Genomic DNA, 26,026 nt, shown 5'->3' on the forward strand with positions numbered 1-26,026 from the left:
GGCCATGGCTCACGGGCCCAGCCGCTCCACGGCATGTGGGATCTTCCCGGACCGGGGCACGAACCCGTGTCCCCTGCATCGGCAGGCGGACTCTCAACCACTGCGCCACCAGGGAAGCCCCCTAGATCCTTTTTTATTTTGGTGAAGAATTCATTTCACCAGAAGGGCTTGGTCCCTGTCTTGGAGGAGAAATAGGAATAGTATGATTAAATATTGGTGTCTAAAGCGTGCCAAACCCAGATTAAGAAATAGAGCTCTATGCCCTTTCTCATATTTTTCATTCTCTTTTTCATTCTGCTTACAAGAAAGAGTCAGGGTAAAAAATTCCCGTAAAGACTGATATCCATTGATGTAAGCCTTGAGCTGCTAGAGCCAGAGATTACTGCTGCTGGGGTATCTAGAAGCAGCACAGTCCTGATGGGCTGAAGAGGGAGGGTGGGCAGGTACGTGAGGCTTAGCCTAGGGGTACTGAGTTCTCTCATCTGTACACCTTTTATCTTGTGGCTTGTCAACCGCATCCATTGAATATTTAATATGTGCTGTGTACAGACCCTGAATGCTGGGTGAGTAGAAGAGAAAAAAGACCTACTCTTTCTCTACCTCGTTCTTAAAACCATAAATGGGGAAGATGAAAAAAGCATTCTTCAGTCTTAATGTTTGCTTTTGTGTCTTAAAGAGCATTGCAGTGATTTACAGTTTACAACTGTAAGGGAACGATGGATTTGGACTGATGAATATCAACTAGGTGAGGGCATCACTGTACTAGAGTGTCCAGAGTATTTCATAAATACTCCATCAGGTTTAGACACCTGGCAGACAGCTAGCTATCTGTGAGGTGTTTTACATTAGTTATTTCTAACCTAGTAACAGCCCAGCCAGCCATTTTGCTTCCAATGCATGAAATGAAGGGAGTCAGAGAGAAGAGTAACTTGCTTAGCTTATCTGGGGCAAATAACAGAGCTAGGATTTAAATTCAGGGGGTGTCTTAGCCTTCAAAGCTTGGATTGCTTCCACTGTATTGTCTAAACAGACTTGAACAGACTTTAAAAACTTGCTGATATTCTTTCTAGTGCTATAGGACTGAAATTGTCTGAGGTGCTGCTTAACCAGGCCAGCTATAGCCCAGATGGATTTGTGTGTATGATTGATATTACCTCATTTGATACATGGCAAATATCTTTATATTATAATTAAAATTTCCCCCTAGTTTGTGAGCTAAGTAACTTCAAATAGATATAATATTACTAAGTGCCATTAAATCTAAGATCAGTGCTTTTAAGATCTCCTTATTTTAGAAATGTTAAATAGACACATGTGTGCCTTAGAATAGAAGAAATATGCTACATGTGGTCTGTTCACCCTGTCTAGTAGAGAAATAATAGAGTATTTGGATTTTATTGATATGCACACGTAAAGGTCTTTGTAGGTTTTATGACTGTCACACAGATAGTTATGAATGTTCAGTTGTATTTACCATTATAATGGAACACTCCTGTTAGAGGCTGTGGATTGTAAAACATTAATCTAAATTGCTCAGGATCATACTACCACAATCTGACCTTTACAGCATTGGCATGAAACCTATATTTAAAAACAGAACTGGCAGGAAATTATTCTAAATAAGTTATTTATTTACCAGTTTTTGATGCTTCATTTTACTTGTTAAAACCAAACTAAAAAACTCTCCAGAAAGTGGGCATAGAGGGAACCTACCTCAACATAATAAAGGCCATATACGACAAACGCACAGCCAACATTATTCTCAGTGGTGAAGAACTGAAATCATTTCCTCTAAGATCAGGAACAAGACAAGGATGTCCATTCCCGCCACTATTATTCAACATAGTTTTGGAAGTCCTAGCCACGGCAATCAGAGAAGAAAAAGAAATAAAAGGAATATAAATTGGAAAAGAAGAAGTAAAACTGTCACTGTTTACAGATAACATGATACTATACATAGAGAATCCTAAAGATGCCACCAGAAAACTACTAGAGCTACTCGGTGAAGTTGGTAAAGTTGCAGGATACAAAATTAATGCACAGAAATCTCTTGCATTCCTATACACTAATAATGAAAGATCAGAAAGAGAAATTAAGGAAACACTCCCATTCACCATTGCAACAAAAAGAATAAAATACCTAGGAATAAACCTACTTGAGGTAAAAGACCTGTACTCAGAAAACTATAAGACACTGATAAAAGAAATCAAAGAAGACACAAAGAGGTGGAGAGATTTACCATGTTGTTCTCGGATTGGAAGAATAAACATTGTGAAAATGACTATACTACCCAAAGCAGTCTACAGATTCAATACAATCCCTATCAAATTACCAATGTCATTTTTCACAGAACTAGAACAAAAAATCTTAAAATTTGTTTGGAGACACAAAAGACCCCGAACAGCCAAAGCAATCTTGAGAAAAAAAACAAAAACAAAAACAGAGCTTAAGGAATCAGACTCCCTGACTACAGACTATACTACAGAGCTACAGTAATCAAAACAGTATGGTACTGGCACAAAAACAGAAATATAGATCATTGGAACAGGATAGAAAGCCCAGAGATAAACCCACACACCTATGGTCAACTAATCTGTGACAAAGGAGGCAAGGATATACAATGGAGAAAAACAATCTCTTCAGTAAGTGGTGCTGGGAAAACTGGACAGCTACATGTAAAAGAATGAAATTAGAACACTCCCTAACACCATAGACAAAAGTAAACTCAAAATGGATTAAAGGCCTAAATATAAGACCCCACACTGTAAAACTCTTAGAGGAAAACATAAGAAGAACACTCTGGGACATAAATCACAGCAAGATCTTTTTTGATCCACCTCCTAGAGTAATGGAAATAAAACCAAAAATAAACAAATGGAACCTAATGAAACTTAAAAGCTTTTGCACAGCAAAGGAAACCATAAACAAGATGAAAAGACAGCCTTCAGAATGGGAGAAAATATTTGCACATGAATCAACAGACAAAGGATTACTCTCCAAAATATATAAACAGCTCATGCAGCTCAGTATCAAAAAAACAACCCAATCAAAAAATGGACAGAAGACCTAAATAGATGTTTCTCCAAAGAACACATACAGATGGCCAAAAAACACATGAAAAGATGCTCAGCATCACTAATTATTAGACAAGTGTAAGTCAAAACTACAATGAGGCATCACCTCTCACCAGTTAGAATGGGCATCATCAGAAAATCTACAAACAACAAATGCTGGAGAGGGTGCGGAGAAAAGGGAACCCTCTTGCACTGTTGGTGGGAATGTAAATTGATACAGCCACTATGGAGAACAGTATGGAAGTTCCTTAAAAAACTAAAAATAGAATTACCATATGACCCAGCAATCCCACTACTGGGCATATACCCAGAGAAAACCATAATTCAAAAAGACACACGCACCCCAATGTTCATTGCAGCACTATGTACAATAGCCTGGTCATAGAAGCAACCTACGTGTCCATCGACAGAGGAATGGATAAAGAAGATGTGATACATATACACAGTGGAATATTACTCCGCCATAAAAAGGAACGAAATTGGGTCATTTGTAGAGATGTGGATGGACCTAGAGACTGTCATACAGAGTGAAGTAAGTCAGAAAGAGAAAAACAAATATCGTATATTAACGCATATTTTTGGAATCTAGAAAAATGGTGCAGAGGAACCGATTTGCAAGGCAGAAATAGAGACACAGATGCAGAGAACAAGCGTATGGACACCAAGGGAGGAAAGGGGGGTGGGATGAATCGGGAGATTGGGATTAACATATAGACACTACTATGTATAAAATAGACAACTAATGAGAACCTGCTATATGGCACAGGGAACTTCACTTCGCTGTACAGTAGAAACTAACACAACATTGTAAAACAACTATACCCCAATAAAAAATAAAATAAAATAAAATACACAAAATCACAAGAGAAACCAATTACACTGAAACATGGTTGTTAAAATAGTTCTGAAACACAAATATGAAATATAATACTATGTGTTTTTACTAATGTATTAAATTTTAAAATACATTAAAATACAAACAAGTTAAAAATAAATTTATCCTTAAAGACTTAAAAAAATTAAAAATTAAGTTATCTTAAAAAAAAAACGACTAAACCATGACTCCCTCCTCCAAACATCCTTGGCTGGGAATAAGTGCTTATAAATTATTTATATATATACATATAATATAAATATTTATATATAAATATATATAATATTTTCACTTCAGTTTAGGTTATTGTATATTAAATCTTATGTAAAACCTTAATGCTTGATAATTTGAAGTCCTGTCTGAAAGCTCAAACTAAAAGCAAAATGATAAATTATAGTCATATTACCTAGCTTATTGAATTAAAGAAGAAGAATTACTTCAGTACATCACTGCACGTCCTGCTCTCAGCGTAGCCATTGGAGGGTTTGAAACAGGTGGTAAGTACAAAGCACCAAGTGTAACAGTAAATAACACAGTCTAATTTCGGTAAGATGAAACTCCTGGGGGATCAGATAGTGACTCAGAAAAGCAAAGTCCAAGAAATGACTCAAGCACAGAGACACTTTAAGAATTCCTTTACTAAGACTTATGACAAGTGGAGTGATCACTTCTTCTACCAAGTCATTAGAAGTTATTTCGTGCTAGTTGTTGAATGTAAACCTTTCATTCGTAGGAAGAAGTATTACACTTTTATGTTGTGAATGTGATGTTTTTAGAGAGCCAAAGATAGATGAAACTAATAGTAGCCTAAGATACACGTATAGGAGAAGAATACAAACAAGGAAAAATTTCCTTTTAAATAACTAGTGGGATGGGTTAGATGCAATAATAGAAAACACTTGTTTTAAGGCTGTTGAATATGTAAAAGGAGGAAAAGTACTGCTTTTGAGAGACGGAGTGGAGGAGAAGGGAAAGAAAGTAACATTTGAATGCTTTGCTTAATGCCTTGTATAATCTTACAACCTCTTTATTAGAAAGAGTGGCTGCTTGAGTATACAGGTATGGAAGCTGAGAGGTTTGGCCTCTCACTCAAGGTCATGTGCCTAGCACAAGTGGGAACCCTCATTAGGACTCGAAACCCAGTTTCTCTCCATTATAATCATTCTGCTTCCAAGTGTATCCTAACGAAAGATAGGAAGGTCAAACAAAGGAATTTTGAACGTGTTCACGTGTATCTGTCAGACACGAGCTCCGTGAAGTTGGTTGGATAGGAGGGAAGTTTTGGAGATACAAAGGAATTTGTAATTTCTAGAAGCTGTGGGTGAGAAATTACCCAGACTTTACTGAGAGTGAGAGTGCTTTAAACAAGTGCTTCTCAAACTTCAGTGTGCACGTAAAACACCTTGGGCTCTGATTCAAATGCAGATTCTGATTCATTAGGTCTGGACGGGGCTGGGATTCTGTATTTCTAGCAAGCTCCCAGGCTGTGCCGATGAGGACCACACTCTGAGTTACATGTATTTAGGCAATTAATGATAGTGATCACACTGGAGTGAGGGTTTAATACAGATATTGGGGCAGATGTAAGGCTTTAGTGTGGATCTGGAAGATGAGTTGGATTTGAGTGAGGTGGGAGAATACTACAAGAAGACTGGCACAACATCCAAAGGCACAGAGGCGAGAAGTTCTAATCAGTCCTTTTAGAGAGCCCTTTAGATGCAAAGCAATGAGTAAAGTTAAGTAAGATCTCCGCTCTTGAGGCCTGCACTTATTTGCGGAGAAGGTTGGGTATGCAAGGCATGAGTTTCTAGTCTAGGTTGGCAGACTGGAGGCAGGCTGACAGGTAGGTTGGGACCAGCTTGAGTGGTACCTCCAAGTATCCTGGCTGGGGGAGTTTGAGCTATCTCTTAGGTAGTGGGATTACTACCAAAAGCTTGGTGCAGAAGGTTACAATGTTAAAATCAGAGATTTAGAAAGATGGGGTAATGAAGTAGTATATAAAATGGATTGACTGAGAACTAGCTTGGAGGCTGAGACAGATGTTGGGAAATTGTTGCAGTTCAGGGGTGTTTTGATAAGGATGCAAACTGCTGAAAGCAGTAAAAATGTAAAAGAGGAGAAGACATTTGAAGTAGACATGATGGGGGTTGATGAGAATGAAAGCAAGAAGGGCCAGCTTTTGAGCTAGTGCAACTATTAGCAGAAACGGGAAAGGTAGCCAATTTGGGGGCAAGATAGAAATGAGGTCTTAACACATGGCACTGGACAGTAGACAGTAGAGTATCCAAATGGAAATGTAGGAGCTGTTAATGCATTTAATCAGAAGTTATGGTCTTTTTTCCTTTTTTTTTTTTTTTAAATCCCACATTATTTTTTGATTGCTGGTCACAAACATTGAAGGGATTATCAGAACTAGGCTTTATTTTACTTATTTATTTATTTATTTTGCGGTACGCGGGCCTCTCACTATTGTGGCCTCTCCCCTTACGGAGCACAGGCTCCAGACGCGCAGGCTCAGCGGCCATGGCTCACGGGCCCAGCCGCTCCGCGGCACGTGGGATCCTCCCGGACCAGGGCACGAACCCGCGTCCCCTGCACCAGCAGGCGGACTCTCAACCACTGCGCCACCAGGGAAGCCCCTTTCCTTCTTTTAAATGCCAACGAAAAGAAGGAATTATTATTTGAGTCCAAAATCTCTTTTCTGTAGTGCCTTCTGGAAATGTTAGGCCGGATTTCTTGTCCTAGGAACTACTTTGCTTTTGGAGTAAGGGCAGTGGGAATGTCATGCCCTCCCAGGAAACACTATGGGCTTGGCCTCTGGGCTCAGGTGGATATTCAGATCAGTTTAGAGAATCCAACATCACTGTGTGTCCTAGCCTTGCGGTCCTTAAATCATAAATACCCCTGTTTGCGTGGTAGCCACAATCTGGGCCAGTGTTGGCCATACTAACCCCACTCACTTGCTTTGTATATTCTCCTACAACCTGAGCAGAAGTTGTCCCTTATCTTTCTTGTCAACATCTTTTAAATCTAAACTCTGCGTCTCTTGTCAGCAACTGTTCCAGACAAGAATATGTACAGCCCCCCATAGCATAGACCATTTCAGGCACATTGTATCCAAATTCGTACAACAAAATGTACTTAACTCCTTGTTTTTTCTCCCACCCATGAAAACCCTACTCCCAAACAACAGCATTGAAAAACAAAACTATGGAGTCTGCAAAACATCTCATTCAGCCTGACGGAATTTTATAACCTAAAACTGCTTCCATTTCTGTTCATCAAGGTTGGAAAAATAACAGTATTTTAGGGCAGGTGTAACACCAGGGAATTTGATTCGAGAACTAGATGGATGGATAAATGACTGAGTTTAACAAATATTTATTGTGTTCTTACTCTGTGCATGGCACTGTTCTAGGGATTGGGGATCCAGTTTTGTGGTGAAAAGGACAAAGCCTTGCCATTCTTAGGCATAAATTCTAATAGGGAGGACAATAATGAATAAAAATATAAGGTGATGGGAGGTGGTGATAGGACTCTGAAACAACATAAATCAGGGGTGGAGAGAGCACGTCAGGAAGGTTCGTTTTGATATGATATTTTAAGCATAGTTTTAGATAAAATTCTACATTCAGTAGATTTTAAAGGTACTAATAAAAGTAGCTGTTGGGATTAATGTGACATTTTATTAGAATCATAAAGAGTTTTGGTAAACTTTTCTCCTAAAACAAGCTCACTGATTTGAAGCTTTAGTGTATTTTAAAGTGAAGCATCAGAAAGGAGGCCCATTAACCTCTGAAGGTCGGGCTGCAGGTTGGGGTGCATCTGCACACGAGGCTTCCCCTCCTCTGCACCTGACCCCCATCTGGCAGCCTGCTGGCTGGCAGGGCTTGTGTCTTTGCATTTAGGTTTCACCCTCGCAAATGAATTAAGGGTTCAGTTTTTGTTTTAAGATTTTATATGGTGTGAACTCAAGGAAGCTTGCTTTGATCAGATAATTAAATACTTATGGTATTTTGACTCCTGCTTTTCATAAAAGATTTCGTATTTTGTCTGTTAGTCTCCTCAAGTCTCATATGTGTACTTGAATCATGTATTCCCACTCATGATCCCATCATGGCTCCCACTTACCCACAGGTCAAGTCCAAGCACACTTGAGACTTTAATGGAGTTCTACTGTCTATTCATGTTTGGCTTATTTACTTGCATTTTTATTTCCCTTCTACACAAGCTTTGTCAACCAGTCAGGCCAGCTTCTTCCCCTGGACAGCCATTCTTAACAGGCCAGGCACCATCTTGCCTCATCCAGGAAGCCCTTCCTCCCTCACTAAGAGAGGAAGCCACATGCCTGGTTATTAGTCCCAGGCGGCCCGTGCTGACTGTGGTCTTTGGTCATTTCCCTTACCCTCTCTGTCCTTCCATTTCTTTACCTGCAAAATAGAGGACAACACTAGTACCTACTACACAGGGACCATTGTGAGGATTAAGTGAGTAAAGGTGAAGAGCTTAGATGCCTGACACATGGCACACATTCATTATATGCTGGCTGTTAACTACTATGGATACTTTACGATAACATTTTAGACTACTGTGTTCTCTAAATATGGTGTGCATAATCTACATGATAGCTTTTTTAAATTTCCTACTCCATTTTTTTTACCTTTATGGTAGATTTGTAAACTCCTAACTTTTAATATATCTAGAGCTAGATTGAATTATAAAATATTTGGTGATTGATGATCAGGTAGGAACAGGAACCCTATGGAGGGAGCAAAGAACACTTAAGGACGGTTCTTGTCTATTGCTCTTGTCTACTTAGAGGAAATGCTCGAGAGGAGGGGATGGACCCAAGGTGCTGAGAGAAAGTACTGCTGAGTTGCTGCCTTTTTTCTTTCTTGACTGTCTTAGATATAAGTTAATCTATGAATTTTCTCATACTAATTTCTTTTTTGTTATGGTAAGAACACTTAACATGAGATCTATCCTCTTGACAAATCATTAGGTACACAAGCCAGTGTTAACTATAGGCATAATGTATTTAGCAGATCTCTAGACTTATTCATCTTTTATAGCTGACACTATATACCCACTGAAAAGCAATTCCCAGTTTCCCCTTCCCCTAGTCCCTGGCAACTACCATTCTATTGTCTGTTTCTGTCTGTTGACTATTTTAGATATCTCATTTAAGAGGAACCATGTCCTTCTGTGACTGGCTTATTTCATTCGGTATCATGTCCTCCAGGTTCATACATGTTGTTGCAGATGGCAGGATTTCCACTTCCAGGTGTCTATCCATAAGAATTGAAGTCAGGATCTTGAGGAGCCCTCTGGACTCCCATGTTCATTGCAGCACTATTCACAATAGTCAAGATATGGAAACAACCTAAATGTACATCGATGGATGAATAGATAGAGAAAATATGAGACATACATGCTATGTACAATATTATTCAGTCTCATAATAATCTTAATTCTGTATGTTTTCCTCAGTTTAAAACCTTAGTCTCCAATGCCCAGTAATATCTCATTTAATAAGATGCAGTAGAGATGACTTTGGGGTTAAAAATTGTAGGTGAGTCTTCTTTTTTTTAAAAAAATAGATTTATTTATTTATTTATTTTTGGCTGCATTGTGTCTTTGTTTCTGCGTGTCAGCAAGCGGGGGCTACTTTTCATTGCGTTGCGTGGGCTTCTCATTGCAGTGCCTTGTCTTTGTTGCAGAGCACGGGCTCTAGGCACGTGGGCTCAGTAGTTGTGGTGCACGGGCTTAGTTGCTCCGCGGCATGTGGAATCTTCCCGGACCAGGGCTTGAACCTGTGTCCCCTGCATTGCCAGGCAGATTCTTAACCACTGTGCCAGTAGGTGAGTCTTAAGATAGGATTGTAAGGGTGTGTTTCTTAAATGAACTAAGCAATATGAATTTACCCTTGGCGTAATAAGGCAGAAGGGAAGATAAAGGATCTGTCCATATAAGGAGATAGAGGAGGGAGAAAGAGCTGCATATATGGAGAAAGGAGAGGTGTGGCAGAGGGACAAGAGTGACTCCCTCTGCCAGGAGAGAAAAGTGTGACCCAGGTGACATTCCTGTAGACTCAATCTATGCAACAAACAATAATAGGAAAGGAAGGACCTCTACTCTTACCCTTATGTGTGAAGAGGATAGTTTTTCTTTTTCTTTTTTGTTCTTTGATATTTAGAGTAAATGGAGAAGTATCTACCAACTTAAATCTTAAGAAATGTAAGACTACAGATCTAGGGATAACTGATGATCTCTCCATAGTCCTTGGATATTTTGATTACTATGATAACAACTATAAGCATTTGGATTTATTTTATATAAACAGATAATATCCAACAGTGTTCTTAGGATGAAAAAGTTGAAAGCAAAAATAATTGAATAGCCCGCTAACAATTTATCCTTGCTTTAATCTTCTGTTATTAGGAATGATTGTTTTTACTCTTTCCTTAAAGACTTATAAGTGGATAATTTGTCCTCTTAATTTAACAGTTGTGTTAAAGAAAACTATGAAAGTAAGAAGGGCATTATCTCACCAAGAAGTTAGTAGTAAATCATTTTGCTAAAGGTCTCAAGTCTTACTAGTTCATTCACAAAACAGAATGATGTAATCAGGAAGAACTTTCCTTAGTAAACTTTTACACTTCTAAATATTCATTTCCCTCCCAAATACATTGTTCATGATTCTCTTCATTCTCTCTCACTCCTAAGTAAATAATTTGACAATCCGGTGTTTGATCCCTTTTTTGTGTTCTGTTGAAAGTTTAAGGCAAAATTTGGGGTTACATTATTTGAAAGGTTGTTTTTTATTATGTCTGAGAATTGCTTTCAGGGAATGACTTTGAAAACTTATTAATTTTCTGCTATCAATTAACTCACTTGTGATTTCAAAAGCATTTTTAATTTCCTAATCTTTTAAAAATTGACATATAGTTATGAGGAGAATAAATACTGTATTCAAAAGTTGTCAACCTTCAACTCTGGAGCACGTTATGCCACAATTGTAATCAAGGTAATACATGGGAACATTTATTTATATTAGTTCAAAATGCTTAGTCACATCATGCAGTTGATGTGAGTGTTCACTGTTTTATTTGAACTCACCAGAAAAGCTCTCTAGGGAGTCTCTCTGCTGCCTTTCATATCAAATTAAAAATCGTGGTGGGGGCTTCCCTGGTGGCGCAGTGTTTGAGAGTCCGCCTGCTGATGCAGGGGACGCGGGTTCGTGCCCCGGTCCGGAGGATCCCACATGCCACGGAGCGGCTGGGCCCGTGAGCCATGGCCGCTGAGCCTGCGCGTCCGGAGCCTGTGCTCCGCAACGGGAGAGGCCACAACAGTGAGAGGCCCACGTACCGCAAAAAAAAAAAAAAAAATTGTGGTGGGAATATTCCTTTATAAGAGGTAAGGATCAGACTATCAGAGCTGGAAGGTACTAAAGAGACAGCTCCCTCCAGTGCAGTCCTCCTTTCACATGAGAGGGAAAATGTGGCCCAGAAGAGGTCAGGATGCTATTCCAAGGCCACTCGTGAGCCAAGACATGTATCCTGACTTCAGTCCCACCTTCTGGTTTGGGTGTAGTTATTTCCCCCTGTCTTATGCCCAGCTTAGCCAGGGCAGCAAAAGACTTGAACAAGAATAATATTTAATTTCACCTGGCTTTAACCTTTTCTTATTTCCGTGAGTGACTGTCTATAATATTGATACTGTCTACATTTTAGTTTATTATTCTACTTCAGATTTAGTAACTTGAAAAAGATAAGGGCTATACTTAAATTTCAAAGGCAACCACCTTCTTTAATCAGTAGGCCTGAATATGTTTACATTATTTCACATTTTAGAAGATAAAGAAGGAAATTTACCAATGGCAATTTAATTGGTCTGTGCAAACGCCGTCCACTTTTCTTTATCCATGTTTTGTACCTGTTTTCAACAAGTTGGTCTGTGTTGGTGTTTGTTAGTGGTGCCTTACAACCCTAATATACACAACTATTTTTATGTAAGCTACTTTGGTGTTATAATTTTGTGTGTAGGATTTTCTAATAACGTGGTCTTAGATTCATGCTCATTTAATCTTTCACCAGATGCATTATTCCAGTGTTACTTAATCCAGACTTTCTTCTTAACTGGGGAAAACAAATTAGAGATTAGGTAATACAAAAATAGGTCTAGGCCAGTTTCTCACCAATTACCCTTTTTCAGAGACATATAACAGGAATGTATGATTTTATGAGGAAATTATAAGATGACTGTAACAAAATTAACTTATTTTAACTTTCTGAATAGCATTCATTCCTTTAAAGCTGACAGTGGTTGACTTTTCAGGAAACTTACAGGAGAAATCATTTCTGTCCTTCTTGAAACATGGACATGGTTTGTGTGTTTTTATGTTTGGCTGTTCTCTTCTGGATCCCATGGAGTGGTGGTGCTTATGGACTGTTAAGCAGTGAACTCAATGATCTTCCCTGTCCTTTAGATCCCTGGACCAAGACATCCTAAGTGACAGCTTAGTGAGCAGCGACAGCAACAAATCGAGTGCATTTTTTATAAATTTATTTATTTATTTTTGGCTGTGTTGGGTCTTCGTTTCCGTGCGAGGGCTTTCTCTAGTTGTGGCAAGTGGGGGCCACTCATCATCGCGATGCGCGGGCCTCTCACTGTCGTGGCCTCTCTTGTTGCAGAGCACAGGCTTTGGACGCACAGGCTCTGGACGCGCAGGCTCAGTAGTTGTGGCTCACGGGCCCAGTTGCTCCGTGGCATGTGGGATCTTCCCAGACCAGGGCTCGAACCCGTGTCCCCTGCATCGGCAGGCAGATTCTCAACCACTGCGCCACCAGGGAAGCCCTCGAGTGCATTTTTACGGTGCTCTCTTAGGCCCACGCAAGCCCAGGGAAACACATTGACGTTTTTCAGTCAACACTTGAAAATCATTGGCAGCAGTTCCAGGCTTTTCACTTAACTCTGAGTTTCTTTGTGCTTTTTATTGTTTGTTTTTAATTCTAGTTGGGTAAGGCTAGAGGAATTATGTTTCAGTTTAACTTCCTTCTTCAGAGAAGTACCTAAACTAGTTGAAGCTGTAGCTCAGTTAAGCTGTAGTTTTAACTTTGGTATATATTTCAAGGGCACTGACTCTCAATCAGTTGCATGCATCAGAATCACCCGGAGGACTCACTAAGACCCAGATTCCTGGACTCCTAACCCCAGAGTTGCTGGTTCAGGAGGTATGGAGTAGGGTCTGAGGATTTTTATTTCTAACAAGTTCTGTGGTACTGTGGATACTGATGGTCTGGAGACCGTGGTTTGAGAACCTCTGTTTTAGGGGATAAATCAATGGGAACTACTCAAAGAGAAGGTATGTGACATTATTACCCTAAGAATATTTTTACTCCATCTTGTATAGATATTCAGGAAAACCCCCAGTACAGTTGACCTTTGAACAACATAGGTTTAAACTTGTGAGGGTCCACTTACACGTGGACTTTTTTCACTAAATACGTACTATGGTATTACATGTTCAGCACTGTTCAAAGGTCAACTGTATGTGAATAATGTTTGTGGAAAGAAAATAGTCCTCAAAGGTCCTTTGGAGGTAGGTAGACAAATACACAAAATGTATTTTATTAACGTCAGTAATGGATATAAGTGGATGAATAATGGTATGGCTCTATATTTGTATGAGCGATTGGGACTCTAAAGTGATGGTGTATCAGGGACTTGGCAATGTCCAATGGGAGTTTCCTGGAAATTGACATTTAAGAGTTAAATGTGTGACAGATTCTGGGCATGTTAGGCTGAAGGAATGGAATATATAGCTCTGGAGTGAAAGTAAACAGGTCCTGTTGTGTTAGACTTGTTTGATTAAAGTCAGAATAGAGTGAGATGCAACAGGAAATGGCTGAAAGATGGAAATGGGGATGTAACTAAAATTAAGTTCAAGATAAAGCATAAGAATTGAAGTCAGGATTTAGTGGAGATGAGAGGGAGTAAATGGCCCCTTAAAAATGATTCTAGGTGATTGGTAGGATAGATTTTTAGAAGAGGCTGAAGATCAATCTCCTCTTTCTGGTAATATATATATATATATATATATATATATATATATATATATATATATATATATATATATATATATATATATTTTTTTTTTTTTTTTTAATGGTTGTGTTGGGTCTTCGTTTCTGTGTGAGGGCTTTTCTAGTTGTGGCAAGCGAGGGCCACTCTTCATCGCAGTGCGTGGACCTCTCACTGTCGCGGCCTCTCTTGTTGCGGAGCACAGGCTCCAGACACACAGGCTCAGTAATTGTGGCTCACAGGCCCAGCCGCTCCGTGGCATGTGGGATCCTCCCAGACCAGGGCTCGAACCCGTGTCCCCTGCACTGGCAGGCAGATTCCCAACCACTGCGCCACCAGGGAAGCCCTTAATGGTAATATTTTAATGCCTATATTTTAAGTACTTAGCCAGAGATGAACAGCATTCTGTTTCTGAATTCATGGAGTTCACAGTCCAGTGGGAGAGACTAGGAAGATAATTTAATGGAATGTTTTAAAAGCACTCTGTGCGGAGCACCCATGGGCTCACATGAGAGAGACCTCTAGAAGATAGGAAGGCTTCAGAGGCTGGTGACATTTGAGTTTAATCTGAAAGGATGAACAATTCAAAAGTGGGGGAGAACAGTCAAGAGCCTTCTAGGAAGAGAAAACCTCCTGTTGTCTCTTCTGTGGAGGTGGGAGAGATCAGGGCTGTTGAGAGAGTTCTAGAGCTGTTTTATAGAAAAAGTGTCGGGTTTATGCTGGGGCAGGTCAAGAAACGAGGTGACCGAGAGTGGGCAGATGATGAATGTGAATGCTATGTTTTCAACTTTACTTGAGGGAAATAAACCGTAAGAGGTAAGAATGTCAAGATAGCAGACATGGGGCTTCCCTGGTGGCGCAGTGGTTAAGAATCCGCCTGCCAATGCAGGGGACACGGGTTCGAGCCCTGGTCCGGGAAGATCCCACATGCCGCGGAGCAACTAAGCCTGTGCACCACAACTACTGAGCCTGCGCTCTAGAGCTCGTGTGCCACAAATACTGAGCCCCCGAGCCACAACTACTGAAGCCCGCGCACCTAGAGCCCGTGCTCTGCAACAAGAGAAGCCACCGCAATGAGAAGCCCACGCACCACAACGAAGAGTAAGTAGCCCCCGCTCACTGCAGCCAGAGAAAGCCCGCGCACAGCAGCAAAGACCCAACGCGGCCAAAAATAAAAAATAAAAAATAAAAAAATTTATTTTAAAAAAAAAGGAGACGTGGAGAGGATTCCATTTTAGGATGATTCTTCAGGAATCTCTGGGGAGGAGGAGGACCAGGGGGAAGATCGAAGACAGGAAATACATCTGAGAAAGAAGCAAGGAATTCCAGAGAGATTTAGAGACTAGAATTGATAGGATTTGTTTGGTGGGGAAGTGAGTGTTCGAGGGAGATGTTGTTTGGCTTAGGCCTTAGTTTTCTGACTCTGAAATTTGGGGCCCTTCACCAGTGGAGAGCATGTGGAAGGATGAACAGGCTCGGGGATTAGATGATGCATGCACTTACGAAGACTTATTTAGTTTAAATTCTGAACTGGTGATAGTGGGAATATAAAGGGCATATCTGAGAAAAGTTGCCTGGGAAGTATTATTTGAATTTGGTTTAGATTAAATATGGTGAAGGGGAGAAAGAAGAAGAAAAATCTCACTAGATTCATTAGTCTTGGAAGTTTCAAAAAGGTATTCACAGAAAATGGGAAAATTGAAATTGATTGCAAGAAATGTAAACTACTCTGAAGGACATCGGGATTGAATGTGTACTGAACTTGAAAGTTAATTGAAGAAGGCAGTGTTCTATTAATCTGAATTTGAAAACCAATTATGTTATTCCTTTGAAGCATGTCCATTCTTTCTCAATGATTTATACAGAGTGATTGGTGATACTTTGATAAGATTCCGAAATTTGAAGCATTATATGGAAGGCTAAGAAGGAAATGGCACATCTATGGAAGGCGGTATATGTAAATGGAAATTTTAAAATGATGCATGGTGTTAACTCTCTAATGAAAGACAGGCAGCTTTATACAAATTGCAAGGAAGATAAGTCATAATATATTTTTAATTTAATATTTGGTCGTTCTTGGAGAGTGAGTCAACTCCTCAGACTTCATTTACTACTCATGAGATTGGTTTTGGTTTCAGCTAATTTTAGGCCCATGGAACCTTGAGTATACTTTATGAAGAGGAATAAGTTAAATTCTTATATCCTCTAAAACAGTGGTTCTCAACGTCGGACAATTTTGTGCCCCAGGGGATATTTAGTAACGTCTGGAGACATTTCTAATTGTCTTGACTAGGGTGAGGCGAGGTGTCTAGTGAATAAGGCCAGGGGTCTGTTTAACATCCTGCAATGCACAGGGTAATCCCCCGCAGTGAAGAATTGTAAGGTTCAAAGGATAACATTGTCAAGAAACTCTGTTCTAAATATATATTGCCCCTAGGAACCTTTGGATTAAATATAGTTGTGAAAAATTTGGTGTTTTTTTAAAAAAAAAACACTAAGATAAGAGAGGCTAATCTAGAACAGGCAAAATTTAGGACTAAAAATGATTTATGAAAAACTTGGGCTAGGGATTTTTTTGAGGGGGCCGTGGTGCTGATTTTTCCCATGGTGGAATTAAAATTTTGAAACAAGTCTCACTTATAGGCAAAGGAGAATAATGTACTTAAAAGCAATATGGAGACTTTTGAATGTGTAGCATGAATCAATAGTTTGGTATGCACTACTTTGTCAATACTGGTTTGTACTATACACACATAGCACATTTAATATAAATTACAGCTAAGGAATTGGTGTAATGATATAATAACTTACTACTAATAATTTACACCTTATGCTTTCATGTTCATCAGAAAGAAAATAAGTATCTACATGCTAGGCACTTTAAATATATTTTGTTTAATTTTCACAAACCTAAAGGTAGATTTAGCTTTTTTTTTTTTTTTTTTTTTTTTTTTTGCGGTACGCGGGCCTCTCACTGTTGTGGCCTCTCCCGTTGTGGAGCACAGGCTCCAGACACGCAGGCCCAGCGGCCATGGCTCACAGGCCCAGCCGCTCCGCGGCATGTGGGATCTTCCCAGACCGGGGCACGAACCCGTGTCCCCTGCATCGGCAGGTGGACTCTCAACCACCGTGCCACCAGGGAAGCCCTTTTTTTTTTTTTTAAGATCAGAAAATGTACCTTCAGGGGGCTAACCAAAATGTTTTCCCATTTAATCTTGCTTGTGCTTAATTTATAATCTTATTTATATTCGATGGGTACTTGCTTTAAAGAAACCACACTCATAAAGGCTTAGCAGTGATAAGAACAGGTAATCTCTGCCTTGCATTTCTCTCACTACGAGAATTATTGTGATATATTTCATTTACTCAGAAGGAAGTCCTTTAAAAAATGCTTTGGCAATTTTCCATCTGCAGAATCCCGTAACGGGTTGTATGTGCAAGATAGTACAGTACAAATCTAAATTTTGCCAGAAAAGGTAAGGGGGAACTTCTGCCATTGTCTTTGAGAGACAGATTTAGGCAGGAAATTATTGCTGCTATAGATAGGCTTTGAACCAACACTTGGAGAGGATATTGAGAGACATTTATACTTCTCAAGGATATTACAGACAATTATTTTTCAGGATTAAGAAAGAAGTAAACTATTAAAAACATATTAAGGTAGAAAGGGTGACTGCACTAATACTAAAACAGGGTCTTAATCCATGGCTTTTAGTGTATGGCAAGCATGGATCACATCAAGTCTTAATAGTTTTGTGACCTTGGGAAAGTTTTTAAGCCTTTGGAGTCCCAATTTCCTAATCTATAAATCATTGGATTGTTGTGTGGATTAAAGGAGATAATAATGCAATACGGTCAACGTAATGATTAATATAAAGTGCTTAATAAAGGTAATTATTATTAATATGCATGATACAATTAAAGCATAAAGTGGACTTAAACAGAACACAATTGGGAAATACTTCATCGATACCAGAATTCCTTAAGATTTTAGTAACTGTTCTGCCAAAAACTATGAGAAAGTGAATTTTTCAAAGTATAAGTAAAACAGATCTCTTGTTGTAGGGCTTTTCACAACTTCAATTTTCTGTTATGTGTTAAGGAGAAAATATGCAACACTTTGTAAAAAGTTTAGACCTTAAGCCCCATTCAATCTGCCAGTTTCTCATGCTTCATGGTACACAGTTTGACAAATACTGACTTGGAAAATTCCTCACCTGGCACATTATTATTCCAATATCATGATGCTAAAGACAAGAAGATTTATACCTATAGTTGAATTTCTTGTTGGCTTTGCTAAGTGTGGGCTCAGAAGTCTGGAAGGGCACCTGAGCCATCTAGCTCAGTATTCTCCTAAATTGTATGTTTAGGAACATCAGTGGTTTTGACAGGATTTTTGTTGATATTAATACTTCTTTCTTTTTCTCCTTTGAGGAGAAGTAATTAGTAATTGAGTGAGTGTGTATTACATGTGTGTAAGATATTATAAGGGTTAAGAAAAGAATACAGCAGTAATTCCTCAGCGCTCATCCTCATTCCCCTCTGAACAACATTTTTGACTGTTCCCTCCATCTCGGTCTCCTTCCCTCTGGCGTGCCACTCCCATCACATTGGCTGGTCCTTCTGTGTCTGCTTTGCTGGTTTCTCCTCTACCTCTTAGCCCTTATGTGTTGGGTTTCCCAGCCCTCAACCCCTAGACCTCTTCTCTATCTACACTTATTTTCTAGGGGTGTCTCATTGTAGCTTCATGACTTTACACTTAATCTTGATGCTGACAACTCCCCAGATTATATCTCCAACCTAGATTTCTAGCTTGAACATCCTACTTGTATGTCTAATTACCAGTTACTTCACATTTCTACTTTGTCATGTGTCTCAAACTTCCCATGTCTAAAACCAAGCCCACTCTTCCCGTTGCTGCTGCTACCTGGCATTGTTACCTACAGAAGTAAAATGATGGGTAGGCCTGTAATTGACACCCCCTGTAGTCTCTCCCCAGCACATTTTATATAATTGAAGGTCATAACTCCATTTAGTACACGGAGCATATATCATGGATATTAAATTCTGTATTCAGGAATTGTCTGTTTCTGGGTTACCATCTAACAGGGGATATACATGTGTGAGTCTCAAATTGTGAAATCAGTTTTATGTAATAGCAAACATACTCCAAAAAGTAGAAAAGAAGATTTGGAAAAAGTCTGTGGTTGAGAGAGTTAGGAAAAAACCCCACTTTTTAGCTCCTGCAGCAGCTCTTCAGGTTCATTATTTAAGTGGAACCATGTGCCAGTGTCTTCGAACGCATGTGGGTTTTTTTTTTCCTTTCTCTTCAAGTGAAACTTAGCTATTCTTAGTACTGTGTGGGTGGGGTGTGAAATTTAATAAGAAATGATTTTTAACGAGAGGGTACTTACTCATTTGTCATGTTTGGAATAAGCATTATGTTCCTAGGGCAAAAACTGTTGAATTTCCAAGAGTTTTGTCTCACATAGGTAAGTACAGAAATCATCGTTTATCTGTTTTTGCTCACTAATTATCTCCAGATTTGGTATTATTTTCTCAAGTGCCATTTTTACAATTTCCACAGTCAGGTAGAGCTGCATTTTGTAGCAATGGCAGATTAAAAGCTATGAGTCACATGTGTCTCACATTACTGGCAGATTGTCAAATGGAATACAGTTTCATTTTTAGGGATGAAGGTGGGAGGAAAGGAAGAATTTCAACCTCATTTTTTTAAATGCAGCTTACTTTTTGAGTGCAGTATTCCAAGAATTCGTCTTTAACTTTTATCCACACATTTCTTCCTCCTTCTATTTGCCAGTCATTAGAGAAAGGTTTGCTCTATTTTATGTAATGCAAAGGAAGAGCTTCCATGAATAAAAATGTCTGTTAATAGAAAAAGGAGCCGTTACCTGATAGATTCCTAAATTCCTTCTTCACTTCCTGCATTTGGAATAAACACAGGCCCTTCCCTCGGCGACAGTGGCATCAGAAATTATTATGTCACTCTGCGTCTTAAAATTTCACTCAGTATCCTGAGCAACCCTTTCCTCCCGTTTGGAGGCAGACCGTCTTGTCTCTTATAGAAAACGATGCCGCGGTTGTAATGAGAAGGGCATCTGCTTTGAATGGTCTTAACCGTCTCCCCTGGCCACACACACGCCTCCTCCCTAACCTCATGCATACCTGACAGATTGAAAGCAGATACAGTCCACACACTTTTTTCTACTGGTGACCGCTTATGAAATCATGATCCAGGACCTCATTTCTTGACATTTTTTTAAAAGTTGTGAACAGGTGGCCAGACTACATAAGCAACAACTGGAGGGCAGGGATTACTTAGTGGCTTGGAGGAGGACCAAGTATTGTGTGAGCCCAGCTTCTCTGATGTCAACCCCGTTTCCCAAGCAGCACATCCCGGTCAGCTGAAGCTGCCCAGGGCAGGGCAGGGCAGGGCAGGGTTAGAACGGACTCTGGAAGGGTTGGGTCCACGCCCTGCTCTGGGAAGTAGCCTCAGGAAGTGGATGCTTGGGGACATAATCACCCAGTGAGTTGCAGTTGTTCTGAGGAACAAAGGTAAAAGCTTATTTGAGGCCAAGAAAAGGGGATGATCGGGGCTGTAGGATTAGGGATAGAAAGAGGGGTGAGTGTGTATGGCAGGGAGGAGACCGGGTGGGGTAGGAAGTTATGCTTGAGTCTCTTATTGAACTCCAGATTCCTTGTAGCCAGAGAAGCCTGGGGTAGTGGCAGGTGGTACCACATGTCTCATCTCTCCTGTTAGGATGTAGGGAGTCTTCCCCCGTGGTATCTGGAACAAAGATATTCCCACTCTATCAGAAATTCCAGCATGAGTTTTTCATCACACGCTTCCTTGTATGATGCTTCGGTAAGACAACTGTATTTGATCTTCACCGAGGTTGGATTGGGCAGGGTGTGGGCTGGGATTTAGGGAGGAAGGATGATTTTGGAGCATGAAGAATTCAGTGTCAAGGGATTTTGATCTTAGGGCAGAACATGACGAGATTGAGCTTATGGTGCTGCCAATGAAGAAGTTGGTACCTTGAGGAAAAGGTGTATCAAGATATGGAAGAAGAAAAAAAAACAAAAAGGTATGGAGGAAGAACATAAAGAGAGAATTGGGAGTCGGTGTCAAGCTCTGTGAAGCTTTATCTTATTTGGGGGGAATTTTCCTCCAATTCTTTGTCCTTGATCTGCTGGACTGGCTCTGTGAGTGGCTTTAGGTGACTTATATATGAACATTGGAAGCTTGGCAGCTCTTAGCCAGGCCTGTGAGTCAGGTGTGGTTACAGCTCTCTGCTGTCCACCAGGAGAGATTCTATGAAAGGCTGAGGTGGGTGCATGCATGTGGGCCCAGCGTTAGCTCTTTGGATAAACAGAACGTCTTTGGAAATATTTTTGATGAAGCCCTAGACTACAACTGGCTACACCAAACTATAATAAAACTAGAATCTCATCCTTTAACATTCTGTTCCCAAACTATGCTATCAGATATGAGATAGACAGACTTCGGCCATGTAGGCACATTTTTTTTCCCTCAGATTTTGAGCTTTTGGAAAATTGAAGGGTGTTGGCCTAGGCAGTCCCTGGTAGATAAAGGGCGGGCGAGGAGGGCTGGCTTGGGGCCAACATGGATGTTTGGCCAACAACGGTCATACCACACTAGTTTGCCTTGCTCTTTGTTTGACCTTATTCTAGAAACAATTTCTTGTTCAAAGCCTTTCAGAGAAAGAGGGAAAGGAAAGCAGAACATGAAAGAGTGTCTTGAATTGTGCGTCACAGAAATGTCTCTTCTGGGGGAAAATACTATGTGTGGGGAAACTTGCCTGTTCTCTCGCCACTTCCCTTCCACCATACTGTGTGGTTGAAGTGAGTAATTGGAGGATAGTCTTGAAGTGTCTCCTTTACTTGATCTGCTTGGGTTCAGTACTTTTCAAATGTCTGTCTTAAGCCCAGTGAAATGGGTATGTGGTTTCCAGGTGAGACTATGGAGACACAGAGTTAGATAAGCCTTGCCACATTCTCACAGCTCCCAAAAGTGGAGCCAGAAATCACACCTAGGAGGTCTGACTCCAGAGCCTGCCCTCTTAGCCACGCTGCTGCCTTGGGGGAAGAATGGGGTCTCCTGATGAGAGCCAGAGCATCCACATGGATTTTATTTCCCTGGTCCTTTCCTTAGAGATGGTTGGTGCTCCTTGATGGAGGATTTGTACGAGTATTTTAAAACAGCTTTGAATAAAGAAAGGATCAGACCTAGAGTTTCCTGGCTCTGAGTATACCTTGAAGTTAGGATAAGGTGGTTACTGATGGATCTTGTTCACTGATGGGCTTACTTGAGGGTTTATGGCTCTTTTCTTCCTGGCCTCTGGCAGGAAGTTTAGAGCTCTGTGATGAGCACATGTTTTCTGGTCCTTTGTCAGGTAGTGAAGAATTACCAGAGCTTTTCCATTAACAGAGTGGAAGATGATATCTACATCATACTTGGTATTTCCTGAATATTAAACAATATTTAAATTAGCGTGTAATACACAGAGAAGGCTAGCAACATATTCAACATAGTCATTTTTTCAAACTATTAATGTTTCATCTCTGTCCCTTTTTATGGTAAATTTAGGTTTCAAGGAAGGTTTGGATTCTTTGGCCTTTGTCTTTCAGAGCTCTGCTGGGAAGCTTTTTTATCCCAGAGGCCACCACTTAATCTTTGTACTCAGCACTTTGAAGCTGCCCTTTGTTTTTGAACCTGTGCCTTTTTTGGGTTATTGATCTATGATTATAAAGAATTCCTTTTATTGCAATTTTAAAGAAAATAGCTTTAAAAAAGAAGCCCAGTTATGAGTATCAATACAGTTGGAGTCAAAATTGGATGTTTTAAGTAAGCTAATGTAATTTAACTGTTCTTTGACATCTCATAGGAATCTCCTGAGCTTTTATCATTTCAGGCTTTCTTTTGCTGACTTACATTTCTTTCTGTAAGCTAAATAAATGTGTTCAGATTAGTATTGGTGAACATCTGTGTGCCATGCACTGTGCTAGGCATTTAAAATAAAATTATGGAAATAATTAACTTAGAAAACTCAGAGGTTTTGTTTTGGTTTTTGTGTTTTTTGGCCACGCCGAGTGGCATGTGATCTTAGTTCGCCGACCCGGGATCGAATCCACGCCCCCTGCATTGGAAGCATGGAGTCTTAACCACTGGACCACCAGGGAAGTCCCATGTACTAGGCGTTTTTAATAAAATATTTTAACGTACTTGTCAGGTGGTAGACCCTGTCTTAAGACACTTGGGATATAGCAGTAAATAAAATCACAAAAATTCCTTTTGGATTATGAAGAGACAGATAATAAACGAATGCATGCAGTTGATGGTTATAAATACAAAAATAAAGCAGGGACGACAGATGGGGAGTGTCAGGCAGGCTGGTTGCAACTTAAATATTGGAGTCCAGCATGGCGTCACTAAGAAGCCTGTGTGGGTAGCTTGGTAAATAAGTTGGGCCCTGCCCTCACATAGCTTACAGTCTAGTGGTAATTGCTACTTGATGAGCACTTACCATGAGGCTAGGGACTCTGCTAAATGCCTGTGTACTTTTCTTATGATGTCCTGGAATAAGGGCCATTATTTGCAGTTTCTCCAGAAGGAGATGGAAGCTTCAAGAGTTAAGATGAACATAGCTAATGGGACCTACATCTGACCCAAAGACCATGCTTCTGAACATGGAATTATACCATGTCAACTGTTGAAATATCTGTTGTAAGGGAATTAGCCTATTTGTAGATCAGACTGTCTTATTTTCGGTTCTGATGGGTTAGGCAATATCTTGGATGGTCATAGAGAGACTGATACCAGGAGCTTCTCCTCTGCCCTCACGCTTGCTCTATTTGGAAGGCCTTGGGGTTGTGCCCTGTGGCCACAGCAGGGAAAGGAGCCGCCTGGTTACTGACTTGCATACAATGAGATGTGTTTGTTGTGTGTCAGAAGTTGACCTCTATGGACTCCAGCAAATCATTGACTACTTGAATTCCTGGCATTACATTTCAGTGATAGAACAGCAATTTGGCCGGCATGTGTGTCCCTTTGTTCAAGAGCATGTTATAAATGCTCATATGCAGAAGGGATTGTGAAATGAGGGAAAGGTTATAGTGCCAAGGTCACTGCTTATTGTGAGCGTTTATTCCAAAATAGGCCATACCTTGTGTTTACAATTATTGCTTTGTCATAATACAAAGTAAATGAGTGTGATGGATTAGGAACCTTTAGAGAGGGCTGTGGAAAGGAGGTCAGGGGTCCAAGAGAGCTCTGTTCCTCTTCTTTCTGCCCTCAGTGTACTTCTGAGAAAAGTGGGGTGGTTTGCATTGACTGTTAAGAATGTGGTGATTTTCAGCCTAATGTATCCTTTTCATTGAGTATTGATGGTTCTTTGTGCTTTGGTTAATGTCTGAAGTGTGTTTGTTGGTCATTAACATAAAAAGAGGCTATATATTTTATCACTTTTTTTTTTTTTTTTTGCCCATGCTGTGTGGCTTGCGGGATCTCAGTTCCCCAACCAGGGATTGAACCCAGGCCATGGCAGTGAAAGCGCTGAATCCTAACCACTAGACCACCAGGGAATTCCCAATATAACTCTTTTTTTTTTTATTGTCAGTTTCTAATGATTTATTTTCCCCCCACTTCTTTGAAAAATGTTGATTTTGTTTTTACAAGATGATTTTCTTTTTTACTTAAGAGATAAGCTAGGATTTAAGTACTTGGGCTGTAAAATTTATTTGCTTTTTTGAAGCATGTATCTTTTTCTATATGTGTAGTTTAAGTGTACAATTCACAGACTTTAGAGATGGAACTCACTTAAATAGCCAGCTTACAGATCAAAATATAAGAAATTTTCAGCGCCCTAGAAGCCCCTCACCTTTTTCCAGTCACTTCCATCCTCCCCCACCAGGGCGAACAGTATCCTGACTCCTTGTTATGCCTGTTTTTGTTCTTGACTTGAATGAATAATACAGTCTGTGCTCTATTTGGCTTCCTTTACTTCCCATTGTTTGTCAGATTGAACCAGATAGCTGCAGGTGGTTTGTTCTCATTGCTATGGAATATTTCATTGTGTGGATATTCCATAATTTATCCATTCTACTGTTAAAGACATAGATGTAGCTCCAGTTATTTCTATTATAAATTGTGCCTCTATAAAGTTTCTCATATATGACTTTTGGTGAACATCTGTAAGCATTTCTGTTGGGTATATATCGAGGAGTGGAAGTACTAGGTCATAGAATATGCATATACTGTATATTCAGCTTGAATAGATGCTACCAAATGTACTAAAGTAGTTGTACCAATTTACATTTCCACAGTAGGGTGAGAGTTTGTGCCAAATGTTCATTCAGTTCATGTTTATCTTATGGGAAGGAATGGTCGTAGCTGTCTTCATGGATTCTTTGAAAGCTAAGTTAAATGTTTGTCTCCATTTGTGTGCTCACTCTCTCCCCCTTTCCTTTGTCTCCCTGTGTATGTATGTTATATATGTGTGTTTTATATGTCTTACACACATGATGTGTGTGTATACATATATATTTTCTTATAAATGTACTACTTATGACTCTTAGACTGAAAAGCGACCTTGGAGGTCATCTAGCTCAGGCTCCTGCATCTCTCTGAATTAGCAATGATACTGCTTAAGTCTCTGATGGAAAGCACCAATAGTTTAGGGTCATCCATTGCTTTGTTAATTAACTTATGTTTTTCGTCTTCAACATTGCGGTGACATCTGCCTCTTTAACTTCTCCCACAAATACCATGCCCTTTTACAGGTGGGGGGAGAACTCATGATGCTTGTACTAGAGTGAAATCTCTTAGGCAGAGATTCATGGCTATTTTTTAAACTGCACTTTTCAACATCTGCAGGGTTTGGTCTCTGAGCAATTTCCTCTGGGGAACTTGAGTGAAAAAACCCTCATGCAAAGTGGAAAAGAAAACTCAGGG

The 26,026-nt window shown here is 39.9% G+C and overlaps 1 protein-coding gene across 11 annotated transcripts in view; it reads left to right on the forward strand.

The window, feature by feature from the left end:
* The window catches only part of LMO7 (LIM domain 7), a 202,709-nt gene that overhangs the window by 113,583 nt on the left and 63,100 nt on the right, over nt 1–26,026 (forward strand). The gene's annotated exons all lie outside the window — the stretch shown is intronic.

The sequence above is a fragment of the Mesoplodon bidens genome, assembly GCF_964165515.1.
Source record: "Mesoplodon bidens genome assembly, chromosome: 17".
NCBI lineage: Eukaryota > Metazoa > Chordata > Mammalia > Artiodactyla > Ziphiidae > Mesoplodon > Mesoplodon bidens.